At 35.8% G+C, this 19,844-nt stretch overlaps 1 protein-coding gene across 4 annotated transcripts in view; it reads right to left on the bottom strand.

Annotated features, from left to right (window-relative positions):
* The window catches only part of bsk (mitogen-activated protein kinase dJNK), a 441,364-nt gene that overhangs the window by 116,125 nt on the left and 305,395 nt on the right, over nucleotides 1–19,844 (bottom strand). The window lies entirely within an intron of this gene.

The raw sequence follows: 19,844 nt of genomic DNA, 5'->3' as shown, positions 1-19,844 counted from the left end.
ATTCTGTTAATAATTTATTATTAAACATCACACCATAAAATACAAATTGTATCACGTAATGTACACGTTATACTGTTACTTGCTTAATGTATAAATGGAGGATGAAGGACTATTATTGGATCAAAAGATCCAATATATTTCAGACAATAAATTTCTTGTAGGCTTTATATCTGGAGAACAACATATAGTGTACCCAAACCTAAACTATGACTGAACTCAGTATGATGTGCTTAGTGCCTGGATAAAACGAAAGCTCGATTTAGGGGCCATTCAAAAATTCTGTTGCCCTTGATCCAAAAAATCTAATATATTTCATTCAATAAAAAAAATCTTGTACGTCTTATATCTGAAGAACTACATATAGTGCAGCCAAACCAAAACTATCACTTAACTCAGCATGATGTGCTTATTCCGAAAGTAATACGAAACCTTGATTTACGGACCGTCCAAACGTTTGTAGCCCCTGATCCAAAAAGTCCAATATATTTCATTAAATCAATAATTTTATTGTATGTCTTATATATGGAGAACTACATATAGTGTAACCCAACCCAAGATATCACTTAACTCAGTGTGATATGCTTATTGCGTAAAAAATATGAAAAGTCGATTTAGGCACCGTCTAAAAATTTTGTGGCCCGTTATAAAAAAATCCAAAATATTTAATTAATCGAAATTTTTCTTGTACTCCTTATACCTGGAGAACTACATATCTGGAGAAAACTCGATTTAGAGACCGTTCGAATATTTTATGGTAACTGATCCAAAAATTAATATTAGCCAAGATCATAATACTTTGATCCATTTTTTAGATCATTCCTAAAATTCTTGTTTTTATCCAATCTTTCTTTTAAACAGTATCACTCTCTTTGTTCTCAATTTGAAATTTATCAAGCAATTATAAAGCATTGCTTATTATCCAATTTGTATTCGGTTTAGAGCTTCAATTTTCTCAAAGTTTCAAATAAGATAATAAAATATGATTTACTATCGGAATTCGTGTCAGGTATTATTATTACTTTTATTGGTGTTTTCCTTTCTTTCAATTGTTAAAACAAGAAACTACCTTGCACTGTCATAAAATATCGTCGGCGGCAATTCAAAACCTGCTATGTGCATTTTGCAGGAGAAGCGAAAAACAGTATCCTGGTTAGCTTTTTGGCTTTATAAAAGTGATGTTATAAGTAATATTTGATGCTGCACGTAACTGGTACCTTCTCAAGTTACTTGAAAAGGTATCAAGTTACGTGCAGCATCAAATATTACTTATAACATCACTTTCATAAAGCCAAAAAGCTAACCAGGATACTGTTTTTCGCTTCTCCTGCAAAATGCACATAGCAGGTTTTGAATTGCCGCCGACGATATGTGCTCTTTTCCAATAGCATAATAAGTGCTCATATAATTTGGAACTTTAAAATTAAGGATTGAATCAGTACAAGAAGTACAATTTGGATAACGAATGACTTATAATTGATGTTTAGTGGCGTACTGAAGTAAAGGGATTAAGGACTTTGAAACCCCCCTTGAGCAAGGTATTATGCAAAATTAAGCACGTTTATCATATTAGCACGTTTATATATATAAACACTTGATATTATATAAACTTGTGTTCCTAAAGCTCCTGAACCCCCTAAACATTTGCGTAGAGTACTGATTGTGTTTCTCTTATTATTTTAACCGTTTTATGCTTTGAACGAAATTTGAAGTGCAGGAACCCTGTGAAGGTGACCACCTTTACTATAAAAATTTCTTTAATGGTTCTTAGTTTTTCTTCAAAACAATCAATAACGAACGAAAAATAAATGATTGAGTTTGATTTTAAATCGAAATTTGAAATACCACCAAAAAGTTGGCCCACCCAACCTTATTTTGTAAATGACTCTTAATAATTTTCAAAACAAACTATTTCCTCTTCAAACCAATCAATAAGAAAGGAAAACATGTTATTAGCTTGAGTATTGAATCGATATTTAAAAGCAGAAAAAACAGTATGAAGTTGACCACCAAATGTATCCTGGAAATAGATATATTTTACTGGTTGTTTTGAAACAAGTGATTTTTTCTTCAAAATAAGCAAACCGCCCCGAAACAAATCACCTTCATCAACATTATTTCTTAATTATATTCTTATGTTTTTCGAATCAAATTACTTTTCTTCCAAACAAGCAACAACAAATCCATATCAAACGATTGATTTTGGTCTTGAATCGAAATTTGTAAGTAAAGGAATCAGATTGAATTTGATCACATTCTAAATTTATTTTGTAAATCTCTTTCTCTATTTTTTCGAAACAAGCTATTTGCTCTTAAAAACAACCAATAAGAAACGCTTGGCTTCGGTTTTGATTCGAGACTTTAAAGTGGAGCCAATATGAAATTCCATCACCCATTTCTCTTGAAAAGACTCTATGTTTTTCGAAACAGACTATTCTTTTTCAAAATAATTAGTAGCATACGCATATCAAACAATTGATTTTGATTTTCAATCAAAATTTTAAGTGGAGGAACAAGGGTAAATTTGGCCATATACCAACTTTATTTTGTAAACATCTCTTTATGTTTTAAGAAAGATACGATTTTTACTATTTTTCTTCAAAAAAGTCAATAACAAACGAAAAACAAACGATTGGCTTCCGATTTCAATTCGAAATTTGAAAGGAGACAACTTAACATAGGTGCATTGCTTCGCTTAAAAAAAAAAAATCCAAACGCAAATTCTAAGCCTACAGTTTTAAAATTGCAGTTACATGTACATACTTCAACTTAGTATACATAAAAAATTACAGCATTATAAAAATATCAGACAAATAATATTATTTATTCGGTATTGAAAACCTCGAATCAACTATTGGAGTTATTTAGCGTATTTTTTTTTTTTAATATCACAAAATTAAAGGTGTATTTATTACGGCATGGATATATTACGCACAATATTTTTATACAATTTGTATGTATATTTATACAATTTTAAAAATTATATATATATATATATATATATATATATATATATATATATATATATATATATATCAGCGTTTCCCAACCTTTTTCAACTTGCGGCACACTTCAGGTAACTTGAATTCTCGCGGCACACATATTATTATTATTATTATTATTATTATTATTATTATTATTATTATTATTATTATTATTTGAAAATATAAAATACTGTAGTATTTTTGTCTGATTACTGACATCCTTCTCACAGAGAAGAAAGCTAGACCACTGTTTTTTCCCCGTGGTAAATGATTATGCTTATTTTTCATTTTAATTTAAAAATAGAAAACAATTACAATCAGATATAGGGCTCAAGGTGTTAAAAATACACTTTTTTTTCGAAAACTGTATCCAACCTTTCATTAAGAAGGAGGATCACTAAATAACGAACGAACAAACGAATCTCTTTTACTTTTAAAACACAAATATAGGTAATTCGTATGCATGTTTACTTTGCCGGAAGGATTGAATAATATTTTAAAATTTCAAGTTACGAAATAGTCTGCAACAATAAAGAAGCAATAATGGTCATAACAATGATAACAAATACTTTTTTTTTTCAAAATTAGAAATGTACAGAAAAATGTTCTACAGAAAAGTAACACAGTATGAAACTTTAAATTTTAGATTCATAGTAATAATTTGAAATACAAATATACCTTTTTCTGTATGTCTTGCAATTTGATTGCTATATAATTAATAATTTTGTTCCGATTTCCTCGCGGCACACCAGAGACCCATTCGCGGCACACCACTGTGCCGCGGCACACCGGTTGGGAAACACTGATATATATATATATATATATATATATATATATATATATATATATATATATATATATATATATATATATATATATATATATTTTTAAAAAATAGACCATTTAGAATTATTTATCCTTACAATTTTATATCCACAAATTCAAGGTGAGGGATATGCGATATTGATATTTTCAGAAAGTGTTGACCACCCTACAGAATGTCGATCCTATGCCGTTTCGGTCCTGTGCCGTGTCGATCCTGTGCCGTTTCGGTCCTATGCCGTGTCGATCCTGTGCCGTTTCGGTCCTATGCCGTGTCGGCCCTGTGCCGTTTCGGTCCTATGCCGTGTCGATCGTATGACGGTTCTCTCCTATATATCTTTGAGAAAATAATTGTTACTTAATATTGCGTAATTATAAAATAATGTATTTTTTATTATCTCGATCGTATGAAAGTTCTGCTGTCGATCCTATGCCGTGTCGATCCTACGCCGTGTCGATCCTATGCCGTGTCGATCCTACGCCGTGTCGATCCTACGCCGTGTCGATCCTATGCCGTGTCGATCCTACGCCGTGTCGGTCCTGTGCATGTAACCCACTGTGAAAACACACATCGAGGCGTTTGTTAAAGGATATAGCTGCTTCCATTACGCCAGTTCTGGAAATCACACTAGCCTATACAATACTTCTGCTCACCGTCATTCAGGGAGAATTCAAGTTTAATGCGTTGCATAGCGTAAACCTGTATGAATTAATGCTTCCAAATGAAAGCTGCAAGGATCAATCTCACCCAAAGATAATTTTGTTCCATTCGGTTTGAGAGAGGAAACCAATTTGCTACTACTTCATTATGACAAAATTTCCGACTCTTAAATCCTCCTCGTGAACATTGTAAATACTTTACCATTAAATAAAATCCATATCGTTCTGTTAGCTGCTTTCGAAGAATTTAGCTAACAAAGGAATCTTCAAAATCATTAAACTTTTGTCACATCCCTGACTCAAAATAATCGTAACTCTCGAAAGTAAGTTACAAAACAACATAAAATCAACTCAGTATCTGGCAGTCCCATTTACTGATTGAATTTTTCACACCCACAATTTAACGAAGTTGCTGTACAGGAAAAAAGAACAAAAGTAAGTATTTATTACATATTTACTTACTGATGCTGTCTCTATACATGAATTATTCTTCAACTACGAATTCAATTAAGACGCTAATAGCACAAAATTTAAAAATATTGTAAGAAGTGTAACGAGCTCGTTAATAATTACAGATTTATTGATCTGAATGTCATCTATGATCAGTTTCCCATAGGCGATGCCAAACATTGATATAAAAATCAGTAAACGAAAGATGAATAGACTCCAATTAAGATAAATTCTAAGCGTTAATGAAAGAAATAAATGTATGTGATACTGAACATTGCAAACAAATCATTTTCAAACTTGTATATATCGTTATTATGCATTCATATACAGGGTGTTCCGGGAAAAGCCGACAAACTTCGCAAATGTGTTCAGAACCAAAATACAAGAAAAGATTTGCAACTCTGATCGAAAATGCTTAATTACAGAGATAGGTATAATAAACGGGTAAGAGGAATAAACATTTCAAGTAATTACATTTTATTTAGCTCTCTCTCTCTCTCTGTAATTAAGCGTTTCTGACCAAAAGTTGCAGAAAAAACATTTTCCTTGTATTGAGATCCTGAATACACATGATAAGTTTGTTAGTTTATTCCCAGAACACCCTGCACGTTTACTTATAAGCTTAAGAAAAATGATTAATGGCAAAGACAGTTTGGAAACATTTTCCCGTTTCTATGTTGTGGAGTCCTCTTTCAGAAGGAATTAACAGTAATCTGTCATCATCGATGGGTCTCATTTCCATTCATAACGTTTTTCCATCTGCAAAATGTTCTGATGAAAACTCTCACCCTGTTCATTGCTTATAGCAGCTAATTTTTCGGAGATATAACTCAAATGGAAATACAGACAGTGGATGAATTTTCAACTACATATTGCACCCTTGCGCTTCGCAGATTTTCAAGTAGGTTCTGTACTAGTATTTCATAGTTTTCTTCTCTTACAAGTAAACCTATGGATGTCGAAATCTAGTTTCTTGATTAAACTTGGTAGAGAAGTGCGGAATATCAAGAAACGAGCGTAAGCAAAATTTAAAGTGATTCTGTCCATAAAGACGACCGCAGTGGCCAAAAACCTGATTGATCAGAATAATCCGTAACAGTGTTTTTCAAGTTTGAAAATTTCATTTTATTTGTAAAACAGTTCAATGACTGAAAAAACAAAAACACATTATCCAACACCGGGAGGAAGTAGACATCTATTTGAGAGTATGCTTATCATGGTCGGCCATCTTGTATCTCGCTCGACTTTCTAAATTGGAAGGTGGTCTAATATACCAAATTGGGCTAGAATTTTACAAGAAATACAAAGGTGAAGTCTATGTTTCCATAAGTTTATATTTTTAAGACATAGTGAAATGCACATTGATATGAATTCCTTGGTTCGAAGAATTCTTAACAGCTACATCTTTTTGAAAAGAGTTCAAGTCAGGAAAACTAATGTATGCTAGTGAGAACATCATAGCTACTTATGAAGAATAATCAGCTTGAAATCATTATCGACTGGAGACAAAATGAAATGCTGATGAGACGATCACAAACTTTAAGAAACTGGTGGAAGATGGATGATATATTTTTAATTGGATTATTTAAGTTAGAAGACAAGGATTCATAAGCAGCCACCTATTCAGTATGCACTAGTATACATTCGCTTTTCCTGACTTGATTTTTTTTTAATTAAAAAAAATATATATATACACGGGATTTTTCACAGGAGAGGGCAAAGTTTGTCCTCTGGCTTGGTATTTTTAATATTGCTATAATAAGAGAAGGATACGCAAAGAAGTCGCTGAGGTTGATTATTTGATACCATCTCGGTATTCACGAAAGTATCATATGACATAATCAGTAAGAACGCCAGGAACTTTTAATTAGTGGGGTGTTCAAAAAAGGGCGGAGGTGTGCATCCAGAATAATGATATACATTTTTACACAAACTCAAAGATAACTGTTTTTACACCCAAGGGTGTGTGTAAGGAAATTTGGGGCAGTGTTAGGAGTGTGCAGAATTGTCACTGAACATAATATCTATTTATACAACAGAAGTTGTAAACGTAAAATATAAAGAAACTACTGCAGCATTAAATTCAGAAAATATTTATTTATGCCCGGAAACTTAATATAAACTATTCATTTACTTATGAAGTTTGTATTAGGGGCCCCGCGAGCAGTGGATGGCTTCTATTAATCACATATATTAGGAGCAAAATTTAGTCAAAGGAACCACAATACACTTGTTTGCTCTGAGGCCTAATATACTGTTAAAACAGCACTGGAGAATATATTAGACTGAAGAGTCTAATATATTAGAGTAGACGGCACTAGCGCGGCGCCCGATTGGGTGCAATCGGTCCAATTGGCTTAAGGCCGGCCCTGGTGACTGCAAAATGCCCATGAAACATGTTCTTTGATGCTTGAATGAATGCAAAAATTCCAGTGTGAAAAGCTTCGAGATTTATAAAGCAAATTCCGATGGTCGACGCCATGAACGATATACAAGCCATAAAGTGTACAAGGGTTAAGAGTTTTGCTACGATAGGATGCATTCGAATACCATAAAAGTAAACATGAAATGCAAAATTTGAATGAACTAAGAATAAAACTAATGATCAACAAACTTCATAATTTTACACGAATGAAAAAGCGGATATAATGCTACAAAAAACAATCGTCTCACACAGAAAGAAAGAAGGAAAACTTTCGTGCAATTTCCTCCAATGATAAAATCTTCTTTCATTGAACTGTAACGAATTTGGAGGATCATACAAGAAAAATGTTCAGGATGTTCACGAACTACAGAAGCTACTTTCAGGAATCATGAGAAACAATTGAAAGATTATTGGAACAGTATTCATTGGATACAAGCGAGGAATCGGTAGAGCATCCGAATGACTGAACAGCATTTCAGACTATGGCAATGCCAGCCATGCCATTACTAAACACATAGAAAAGTTCATTCTTGTTCCTTGGCTCTCTCAAAATTTTAGTTTCTTTCTTTAATATTCGTATACTAAGTAAGCTTTAAAAGCATTCCTTTACATGAATATTCTTTACTTAAAAAGAATGTTTGATTTTGGTAACCAAATTTATCCATCATCATTCTTGAGTGTAGAACATGAGTTTCAAGAGGGACAAAAAAAAAATTACATGCAAACAATATTACCACTATAAAGAAATATTAATTCCTCTTTTAAATATTGAGAAATATTTTAATGTTAACAACTATGTCCAAATGGTGATTTGCCATTGTGTTACTTAGGTATTCCTTCTTGAAAGCTTGCCACTGTAATTCATGCTGTGAAGATTCTGTCTGATTGTTTTGGCAGACACTTGAATATGTGTTGCCAAATGACATGCGAATTGCCGACGGGAAATGCTAGGTGTTTGATAGCGTTCTTTACACCGCCGCTAAACCAAATTGCAATCTTAACTTACAAAGTACCGTACGTAAGTTCTTTACACGCATTAAAAAGATATATATGATTATGGGTTAATTAATGTATGTGTACAATGATTACGACAATAGCATGTGTTTCAGAAAGTGTGCGGAAATACTTAGGTAAAATCTCAAGGAAAGCAAATTCAGCAATTTTAATATTTTTTAAAATATATTTTGAGGAAGTGTCGTTTAATACGAGGCCTGTAGGAAAAGTAATCGACTTTCTTTGTTTTTGGAAAACTACATGGCGCAGGTTAGTCAAATTTTGCGTCGTGGAAAAGTCCACGATATCGAGTGCTAGCATGCAGGTGGTGTTATTCTCACTTGCGTTTACTGTTATCGAGGAGTGGTTATGTTGAGTGCACTTGTGTGATCTCGGTGCGACTGAAGACGTTGGTATATGGATAGGATTTGGAAAATGAAATGAAATGAAATCTTTGAGTTTTACGTCCCACGGTTATGACAGTTAGGCTAAAGGAGACGGTGATGATGAATAATGAATGAAATGGTGGAATGAAGAAAGTGGGAGGAAACGGGAGAACCCCGAGAAAACCCACGCACACGGTGTTTGCCCACCACAAAGTTCACTTGGCGGGGGCTGGAATCAAACCCGGGACCCCAAGCACCAGAGGTGAACGCTCTACCACTGAGCCACCGCGGCCCCCGGATAGGATTTGGAAACGAAGTCACATTCGACACTTCCAACTTTGTCAAGACCTGACAAAACTCGCGAAGTTTCAGAAATGTTTGTCAGGTGCGTACCAAAATTAAACACACGAACAAGTAGCAAGCAGGTAAAAGCAGGGGCGAACTAGTTCGAAGGAGATTAGAACAAAGAAAACGCCAGGGAAACGTATTGGTTTTCCAGGACCTTGGCGGATACTTTTTCCGACAGGTTACACAACGAACACTGGTTACTGAGATAAGTTATTATGTACTTATACACTAGGTTGCTGTGTACTTGTTCGCTTAATTGGCGTGACTCAGCCAGGAAGGCCTCAGACTGACGGTGTAGATTCGGGCTCAGGCCTCTGGCTCGTTACATTAAAAATGCATTAAGTGCGAGTAAATATTAAACAATTTCTAGTCCCATTCTTCATACAAGAAAATACGGGTTCAGTTCCCGGCAGGAGCTCATGTGGTTCGGATTCCACGTTAATCAGTAGGTCCGTCTCATATAGCCTCGTTGCTGAACGGGACGTTAAACTCAAAATCAACTCAACTCATATAAGAAAATACCTTGTTTATCTACATTTACACACTATGACCTTCAAAACAATCTCCATGCAGGGCAACATAGTATTCCTATCACTTCTGATACACAGTATGTTCCAGAAACATACTTTCCTCAAATATCCTACGTCAGAAGCCCACCTGGCAGTAGAACTAGCTGTTCAAAGTTTGGTTACTTGGTACAAATTAATAATGGACTATCCCGCGAATGTCGATAAACATAAGCATTCATTTGATCAGGGAGTGACTTAATTCGTCTTTTATCAGTTGTGGAAATTATGGATTATTCCACTGTGATGACTGTTACTTAATCTCCGTGGCGGATTTGCCCAGTTTAACGCAGTTTTGTTCTATCTCTGTTCTTACTGAAGAACTTGCTCATTCAGGAATCACAGTTTTGCTAACTGTATCTTTCGAACCCAGGGCCTCGTTCATCAAAGGTAAAGGTGTGTTAGACACTAGACCACGAAAAAGGGCTTTTAAAAAAATAACAGTCGATGAAAACAAAAAGATTTAACTGTGTTCTATGTTTGGGAAATCATGAAAATTCCGAACACAATAGAAGCGCCGTAAACCTAAAATTCCTTAATTTTCCGTCATTTAGGGGGGAAGGAGGGGGTAATTGTTCTCCCCCCCCAAGAGTTTGAGGAATACATATACTTTTAATCGATTGTCTACTAATATACTGGTACAAAACGTGAAACTCTTATGTCGGTGGTGTTATTGCCCCCGCTCAAGCTAAGTCTGAAATGACGCCCCTGTTTTTCATTGCATCAATTATTTCACAATAATGATTTTACGCCCCTCTAAGAGTCAAAAGGTGGGGAGACAGTGGACTAGTCAAAAAGCAGTATCATCTCTAGTGTGAGCGATTCTTGGTCCGATTCCTTGTACGGGAGCGTGTGGCGGAGAATATCATTTCCTGTAATCTGTAGAACGTTGCAGTGATATTAACGTATGTTTTCAATTCAGGAAAACGACCATTAGGAAGACCTATGCGCAGATGGGAGGATAATATTAAGATGGATCTCGCAGAGATAGGAATACAAAGTAGAAACTGGATCCAATTAGCTAAGGATAGAAGTCAGTGGAGAGCTTTTGTGAACGCGGTACTGAACCTCCGGGTTCCATAGGCCATAGAGTGAGTTAGTTAGTTTTCAATTCAGGACGAGGTCTGGGATATAATATTAGAACATTCAAGCTATTCCTTAGAAACAATAAAAAGTAAAACATCTTCCAGTTTGAGTGAGAATCGACTTGTAATTATTTAGTTTGCCTACTGAATATTATGGTCCTGTTCTCCTTTTAGCTTCTATTACGAGAAATCGATATCTAAAGGCTCTTCAGTTTCATTTATTCAGTCTTCTTTCCTGGCGAATGACCCAGTCTCGTGCCTGCGTTCTACTGTCATTACTCTGGAGAAGAATGGGCAGTGTTGAGGAAGGGAAAATACCACAGAGTTTAATTAATTAAGGTCATAAGACACACTTAACACTAACTGTATGTTTACTACCAACCCGATCAAAAACACTATGGTAAAACTATAGAACGACTACCATTGACGAAGTACAAACTAGAAAAAATAATCAACTAAAAAGAGATATTTTGATGGCGCGATTTTTTTTTTTAAAAAAAATCTGCAAACATTGCAAAGGAGACTGTGTGATAGGAATCCGCGATGCACCGATTCCAATTTAAAATGTTCATCTTACGTGATAGTTTTGAATTACTGCCAACGATTGATCCTTCTAACCAACAAACAAAATCGAAAGGAAATGGGACCAGTTTTTTCCATCATTATTCGAATTATTTTCCAATCTTACATAATTAATTTCTGTAGCAGGTTAATAATAATAAGCTATTTAAAATTGCAGTTTCAAAAACTGCGAAGAATGAACTAAAATTACATAGTAGGTATCTTATTGGACATTATTTCTGAAGTAGCATGTGCACACCCGAATGAGGAAAAATATATATCATATCATAATCGTGTGTTTCCATGCAGGTCATGGAGCTGAGCGAAGGGATAGCAGGTGCGATGCTATCTCGCGATATCATCAAATATAAAGGACATATACGTGCAGCCATTACATGCAACTACCAACGCATTCCTATTCTTGTGAGAAAAAAGTGTAAGTAAAACAACACACGGAATAAATACATGGCATTTTCCAGATTTTACATAACAGAAATCAATATTATTCAAATGATGTCTAAAAAAAAAAAGCAAAACAAAAACGGAATAACTCAACCGTAAACATACTAAGCCTATCATATGACGATTAAAGGAAGGATTTATTATTCACTTGCAAACCTGAATTAAAAATATTTTTTGCTTACTCAATATATGATCAGTGGATATCAAAACCTCATAACTTTACTTGAAATTAAAGACACGAAACGTAAAGATTCACAATTATTACTTCTAACATTTATATAAAAAACAAACCTTAACTAAACAGTTAATATTCTAAATATTAAATGTGATCTACTTTACTCTGCTTACGAAGAGGATACAGGAGCTCCATCGTGACTGTATGGTTAATGTACGCGTCTTGGGCGTAAAAGATCCAGGATCAATTTCATGTAGGACCTTGTGTGGTTCAGATCATACGTTAAGTTGAAGATCCATGTTTGATACAACTTCGCAGCCGAAAAGGGACAACCCCAAATCAATTAACGGACATAAAGATAATGAGAAATCTACCTTTGTTGACCATCATCGGTTAAACATAAAGTAAATAATTGTATTTTGGAGCAAACACTACTCTGAACTGTTATATAATTTTAGTATATATAATCTACCATCTGCATGTTAACGTAAGTGTTTGTTAGTACATAATATAAAATCAGGTGCTGAAATAATGGCGATTATAGAAATGGTCGTCTTGCAGAAGACCTTGAAATAATAATAATAATAAAAAAAAAAGTGTCTGGGATACATGGGACGTAAAATGCGTAAGGGAAACCCCCCAGTCATGGGCACTATTAAGAGCACTTTTGACAAAATGTTGTAGATGAAAGAGAATTGTAGTAATTTTGTTGTTTCGTAGTGATAAGCATAGTTTACACTTGCGTCTATTAAAACGTAGTCATTTCTGCTATGGAAAACGAGTAGAAAGTACTATTTGAGTTGTTCTTGTAACCCTATTTTTATAGCCAGTGATGGACATTAACAAGAATTTTAGAAATGATCTAAAAAAAATGCATCAAAAATTGCGATCTTGGCCAATAATTAGTTTTTAGATCAGGGCCACAAAATTTTTGAATGGGCCCTAAATCGAGTTTTCTTATATTTTACGGCATGAGCACATCATACTGCGTTAAATGATAGTTCGGGTTTGGCTACAATATATGTAGTTATCCAAATATGGGGCGTACAAAAAAGGTTTTGATTCAATGAAATACATTGGATTTTTTGGATCAGAGGCCACAAAATTTTTGAACGGGCCCTAAATCGAGTTTTCGTATTTTTACGGAATAAGCACATCATACTGAGTTAAGTAATAGCTTTGGTTTGGCTACACTATATGTAGTTCTCCAGATATAAGGCCTACAAGAAAATTTTTGCCTGAAATATACTGGATCTTTTGATTTAAAAAATAAAAAGTGGATGCCCCAGTTATGGACACCCAGTAATAGACATACAACGAAAATCAGCAAATTTTGACGTCTAACCTACTGAGATGTAATTTAATACGTATTTATGTGTAGGATTTTTATATATTTTGCAATTAAAAAACGTTAAACAAAACCAGTACTTGCTTGAAAACAAAATGAAAAGAGCCCAATGCTCATAAGAAATTACGTGTGTTTGGGAACGATCTGTGAAAATAAATACCACTTTTATTATGGAAAAAATAAATAATAAAGGAAAAGTATATTCTGATAGGTACATATACCATTTTCCGATACAAATGAGAAAGAAAAATTGCTTAAGGATTGTTTTCTTTTTCTGCCTCTGGAGTTCTGTTTTTTATGTTTTATTTTTATTTGTTCTGTGCGTCGCTTTTCTTCTGTCTTCAAATCCATCACACGTTTTCTCTGTACTTTCTCCTGCTAAATTCTGGCTTTAAGTTTTGATTCACTATTTAGTCGGTATTGTTCAGATGTAACAACAGCAGGAATCCGTTCCTTCTTTCTTCTGGACAACTTCTGTTTGTTCTTGGGCCATAAGAGAGCACTTTTGAAAGGAGCTGGATCATCAGGATCACACCATACTGAATTGTGGGATGTAGCTGATGATGGAGCAACTGCTGTTGGCCCTGAATTGTTGGTTAAGATGATGAGGAAACATCTGTTGTTAGTTCTGAATTTTTGGATCCTGTTTCTGAAGAGGTGTCTCCTGCGTTAAGTTCCGTCATCAAGGAACCTGCCGTATAGACGTCTGCATTTCTGGCTGTTTCTGGAAATGCAGAAGAATACTGAGCAGACATGGATATTGTTTCAGAGAATAGGAACAAACTATTCGACGCGTCATCTGCTGCGGGTTTAAGGTCTGACTAGGACCCAACTCTTTGACAGATTGACCCAAATCTGTTTCTGTTGGATTTTGCAAACTATTGTCGTGGGTAGGTGCAGGAATTTTTCGGGCAAGTTGAGAAACATCATTCACATGAGATATATCTTCTGTTTGCACTGACTTGTTGTAGCTTTGTGACTAATCCCTTCCAAAGGCAAAACATAGATATATCCTCGTTGGGTCCATTTCATGGTTGTATGTCCTCCTAACAATATTTAAATAGTAACAACTTTTCTCGTGAAATTTTTGACTTAATAACTGTTACTGTTCTGAGTTCGCTCATTCAAATAACACTTATTTGACATGAAACAAACATTTGACAAATATTTAAAATCATGGAACGACTTCCCTCAATGGGTAGTTGATAGTAGATTCAGCGCTATGAAGTCAATTAAAAACGAACGTATGAGTGGTCGCCCACAAAAACTATCAAATAGATACACGAACATATTAATGCCAATTCAAAATCAAAATTAATCCAAAGATAAGTGCCTGCCCTTCAGACTGCAAATGAGCTACAGAGACGAGTAAAGGTATCATTGGCTACATTGAGGGATGCGTTGAAAACATGTTATAATTGCCGTATCTCAACAGAACTTGGGCGATTAACAGTAATCGCAAGAAGCACTTAGAATTTCCTCTGATGGGCATAAATAAGCCCTCTGACATTTGAAACAGTTATTTTCTTCGATGAGAGTTAAGTACAACTTATTTGGATCAAATAGGATAAAAACTATGCGAAGAATGAACAGAACAGAGATCGATCTCAAAAATCGTACTCCAATAGTGAAACATGCTGAGAATTTATGCTTGTTTGCAGGTCAATGGGTGCTGTTGGTGTCGGAAATTTGTGTTTTGTAAAAGGAATGATGAATGTAAGAAACTATATCAATATTTTAAGTAACAATCTTCACCAAGAACAGCAAAAATTGATCCCAATAATGACTTCGTAATTTTGCATGATAAGGATCCAAAACATACCACACATAATACTAGAATCTGAGTATTAGTAATGTACCCAAACAAGTTCACACACACGTAGTGACCAGACATAAATCCCATAGAGCATTTATGAGAAGCTCTTGACCTATATATGATTATTTCTAACAAAAAAGTTTTCTAAAATGTTTTATTGGAAGAATATGACAATACGTATTTCACCTAAAAATACAGCAAACTTAGTCGTTCTCATTTACAGAATACTTCAGGCAACTATAGCTACTAAAAGGTACCCTACAAAGTATTATTAATCAATTGAAAAGTAATGTTATTATTACTATTATTTTCTTGAATATGTCAGCTCTACGAATACTTTTTCCTGGTACAATTTTAGAATTATTTTGTTTTTACTTTTTGCCACAGAGAGAAAACAGCTTTTATTTGATAGTCACTCCGTTAATATATTCATAGATGTATACACTATCACACGTAATTTATCACCCACTTTACATCCTTGATATATAAGTAATATCATTGAAATTATGCGAGGAAACCTGAGACTTTACGAATACTTTCTCAAGTCACTGTATACACTTGATCATTCTACCTTCTACCGAAGTACCGTCTGTATTATGTAGACTCTTTCTCTCACTGTCTCTTCTAGATGCACATTAGACTGCTGCGAATGAAATGTCCGCTTCGACATCTGGTGCGAAACCTGATGTTGCGCAAATGTCAACCAAAGAACGGTGTAGACTTTCCATGAGTTTTCCCTTCCTCATTCACCTAGTTTTCCTGATGTCTCTCCCATCGACTACCGACTTCGCGCATCTTGAGCCCCTCATAGGAGGAAAGACTTAACTTGATGACTGGTGGTTCAAGACTTCTACGGAACGTAGATATGAGACGTGAACCTACAGCTTAGCGTGTGATTCCGACCACTTGAGCTCCCACCGGCAATCGAACTCGTAACTGGCGCGTACGCTAACCACTTACCCACGAGGCAGCTCCAGACGGTGATCATTTTGATTAACCAGGTACTGTAGTTATTTTTCTTCCTTTCTTTCAAGGGAGGGTGCAGATTTCGCACTTTGTCGACATTTCATTCACACCAACCTAATATGTTAAGTAACATTGTTCAAAGACAAGAACCCTGTCAAACTCATCTTCCAACTTCAATTCCACTTGCTCTTTCTTACCCTATTCTACCACTTGTGTCTGTCTGTTCATAATCTTCGATCCTTCCATTCCAACCCAACCTTCTTTAGAAATATTGTTTGAGAAGAAACTATATCCTGAAGGACGTAAGTATTCCTTATTTCACGTTTCGCCGTAGACTTTGGAACAGAAAAAAAAAGTGACATAAGAATTTATTTATTTTAATCTACAAATCTAATTACTTATGTGCAATTCATTATCTTATTGGTTTAATTTCACTTCATTTGATCAATGCAGCATATAGCCGTGAGGAACCGTTCTCGGAGATCTGGTTTTCAGAACCGGTTCCGGACCTAGATCCGACAACCCGGTTCCAGAACCGGATCTAGATCTGGATCCGAAAGCCCCCAAAGATCCGTAAAGGAGGCACAAAGTTCACCTTCAAAACACTGCAAAGAGGACCATGTGCTTGTGCCCTCCCCACCCAGACCCGCTTGTGCCCCCAGAAAAAAATTTGGTCCACCAGTGGGTGTTTAGCCAAATGAATTGGCCAGTGCCTGTTTAGCCAATGAGTTTGCAGTTACCCAGTTTATTTAGCCAAATGAGACAAGCGGCCGCCGCCTGGGCGCCTGCCTGTCGCTTCCACCATTTCATCTAGCACACTGTTCACAGCCTGCCAGCAGCTCGGGTTTACCGTAGAGATGGTCACAAAGTTTCGGTTGCAGTGGAACCGGTTCCACGAGAAACCGGTTCTTGGAGATCCGGTTTTCAGAACCGGTTCCACACCTGGATCGGAAAGCAAAGTTTCAGCCCTGGATCCGAAGAACCGGTTCCAGATTTGCATCCGAAGAACCGGTTCCAGACCTAGATCCGAAAAACCGGTTCCGGAACCGGATCTTCTAGAACCGGATGCGTTCAGGCCCGAAAATCGGTTCCACTAGGAACCGGTTCTGCCCATCCCTAATAAACAACACTATCAATATTTCGTTAAGAGGCCTCAATCCCGGCGAAATTAAAATACCTCTAATTTTACAGTAATTATGTGATATCTCCAAATAGATAAAAGATAATTGAAATATGGAACAAGAGCGCCCTAGACAATATTATTTTGCGTAAGGTTCGTTATCAAAAGTCACCTAGTGGCTTTCCGTTTTCAGCCGTTTAGAAACGCGAAAATAAATGCCAATTTTCAAAATGGCTCGAAAACGAAAGCAGGTAAGTGAGTCGTAATAACGGTATCTCATGTAAAATGATATTGTCTAGGGCGCTCTTGTTTCACATTTTGATTATCTTGCATCTATTTGAAGATATCACATAATTACTGTAAAATTAGCGGTATTACCGGGATGAAACCTCTTAAGTCAGATGGACTCCAATCATTCAGTTTCACTCTGGAATGTTACGCTCACATCTAATTACTTTCGCCTCACCGACCTAAGTTGTCTCGAACTCTATAGGGTAGTTCTTTACTAGTGCAGATATTTTAAATACACTGTCTACCCTACACATACATCAGCAGGATTCGCCAGCAGAGGAGATTGAATTTACGACACGATAAACGCAACGATACAAAAAACTTCCAATAGAAACAGATACACTTTCATGGCACATTTTCAAGCCGAGATAGTCTCAACTCTTGTTCTGTAAACAACCCTACACTTTAGTATATAATTATTTTAGGCACAGGCTCATTCTTTTATTCTCATTTATTTCTTAACGTTCATACCTTGTTCCACTTTGCATTACATTCTCTTCGTGAATTACAAAACTCTTCTTACAGAGAAGAAGCGTCCGTTCTTGGTCTGCAGCTTGCGGAAGCGATAGTTGCGGTAACGCATGGAGATTCCTTTAGTCAGCTCCCCTTATTAATTAATAAGCCAACTTCACCCTCCTAGATGTTGGGGATGTCTTTGCCGTCGCGACTTATCTGCCATGCCCCGGAGGCTGCTATTAATGTAATAGCTTCTCCCTTCTCTCTCTCTCTCTTGTAAATCCTTAAGCTCGTGTAATTTCACGGCGCTTCACCTTAGCTTTTCTTCCTTCTACTAAAAGATAAAACTGAAGAAACGATCTAGTGTCTCATTCAGTAACACCTGAACCAGAAGAACATTATTTGTTAAGACATAGCATAACTACGTATGCCAAGTTTCTACTTCAGTTCACCTAGACAAATGTTTAAAAATATAAGTACTCATAAATTTTAATGAGAAGAAACATTTATATGTATTTTCCATTATCATGAAGTATTCAACAAATACCGCAAACAATAATATATATGGATTGCAGTGTGACTGCATCGTTAGCATGCATGAGCGTTCTGCATGTGGTTCCACATTTCCTATTAAGTTCAATACAACTATAAAACAGGATGTCATTTTAAGTTCTAAGTTCACATTACATATTGATTCGAAGTTGAAATGAGACACATTGGCAACGAAATAGATATCGAGAGATGTGCCATACATCACCCAATAAATATATCTCATTAAACTGATTTAAAGGATATCGGTAAGTGTAAATCCTCATGTGTAGTTTTCGACAAAAATCGAGGTAAATCGAACCTAAACCTAAAAATTTATATTGCATGATAACCACGTCATTTACTAAGATGAAACTGACCTTAATGAGATATAGCCCGAAATGATTAAACTTAAATTTACGTTTAACTAAATAGGTTCATCATTACCCAAGATGTGACATATCTGTACATCATTCGATATAACATCAAACTGAACAAAACGAAACAAAATTCTTATGTTTAATAAAATATAAAAGAATAATGATAACAATAGAAGAAGAAATACTAATGCAACTGACAGCACCCTTAAATAATAAACTACAAGGGCAATCATATGTCTTATACTATTCTGGTACACAACATACTTTATTTATTATAATACAATGCAAGCAGGTTAACATTCAAAATATAGGCTCTCATCTTGAATATTGTCTTCAGTAATCTTCCTGCCACTTCCTCTGTTCCACGTCTTGTCCTCAGAGGTAAAGTAGTCACTGCTGTTTATACCTCCAGTTGGTTTTAGGAAGTATGCCATGAACTGAAACAGGTAGTCATCTCAAGGGGCAAGTATAGGACTATATGCCGGGTGTAGTATTCGTTCGAAGTTTCTACAGTTTTTGTTGCGTTTTTTGAGCCTGGTATGGTTTTGCGTTATTCTGGTACAGCAGGTAGTGCTTTCGGTTTACTAATGCAGGATATTTTTGCTGTAGTGCAGCATACATAAGCTACAATTGTCCGGAATAAAGGTACGCATTGATGGTGCGACTGTTAGGAACGAAGTTGAACTGAATTACTTCCTCGCAGTGGACCCACGTGGCATAGTCACTAACGCTCTCGCCTTTGGTGTGAGCGATCCCGGGTTCGATTCCCGGTGAGGACACTCGGTCGAAAAAATGTTAACACCTTTCTCAGGCCAGCCATCTTGAGTGTGTTTTTTCCTGGTTTTCCCTCATACACACCAGGTAAATGCCGGGATGGTACCTAACAATGATCCCAGGCAGTTACCTTCCTTCCGCAATCCTTTCTTCCTTCCTTTTCATCGGATAAAGTGCTCGTCGAGGGACGTCATCCCTCACATACATGACGGGCTAAATGGCCATAGATGCCGAGAGCCCAGAAATCTTAC

This window comes from Thermobia domestica, chromosome 5 (assembly GCF_964235325.1).
Source record: "Thermobia domestica chromosome 5, izTheDome1.hap1.1, whole genome shotgun sequence".
Taxonomy (NCBI): Eukaryota; Metazoa; Arthropoda; class Insecta; order Zygentoma; family Lepismatidae; genus Thermobia; species Thermobia domestica.
The sequence above is the reverse complement of the archived record's forward strand: the minus strand, read 5'-3'. Positions and strand labels throughout refer to the sequence as shown.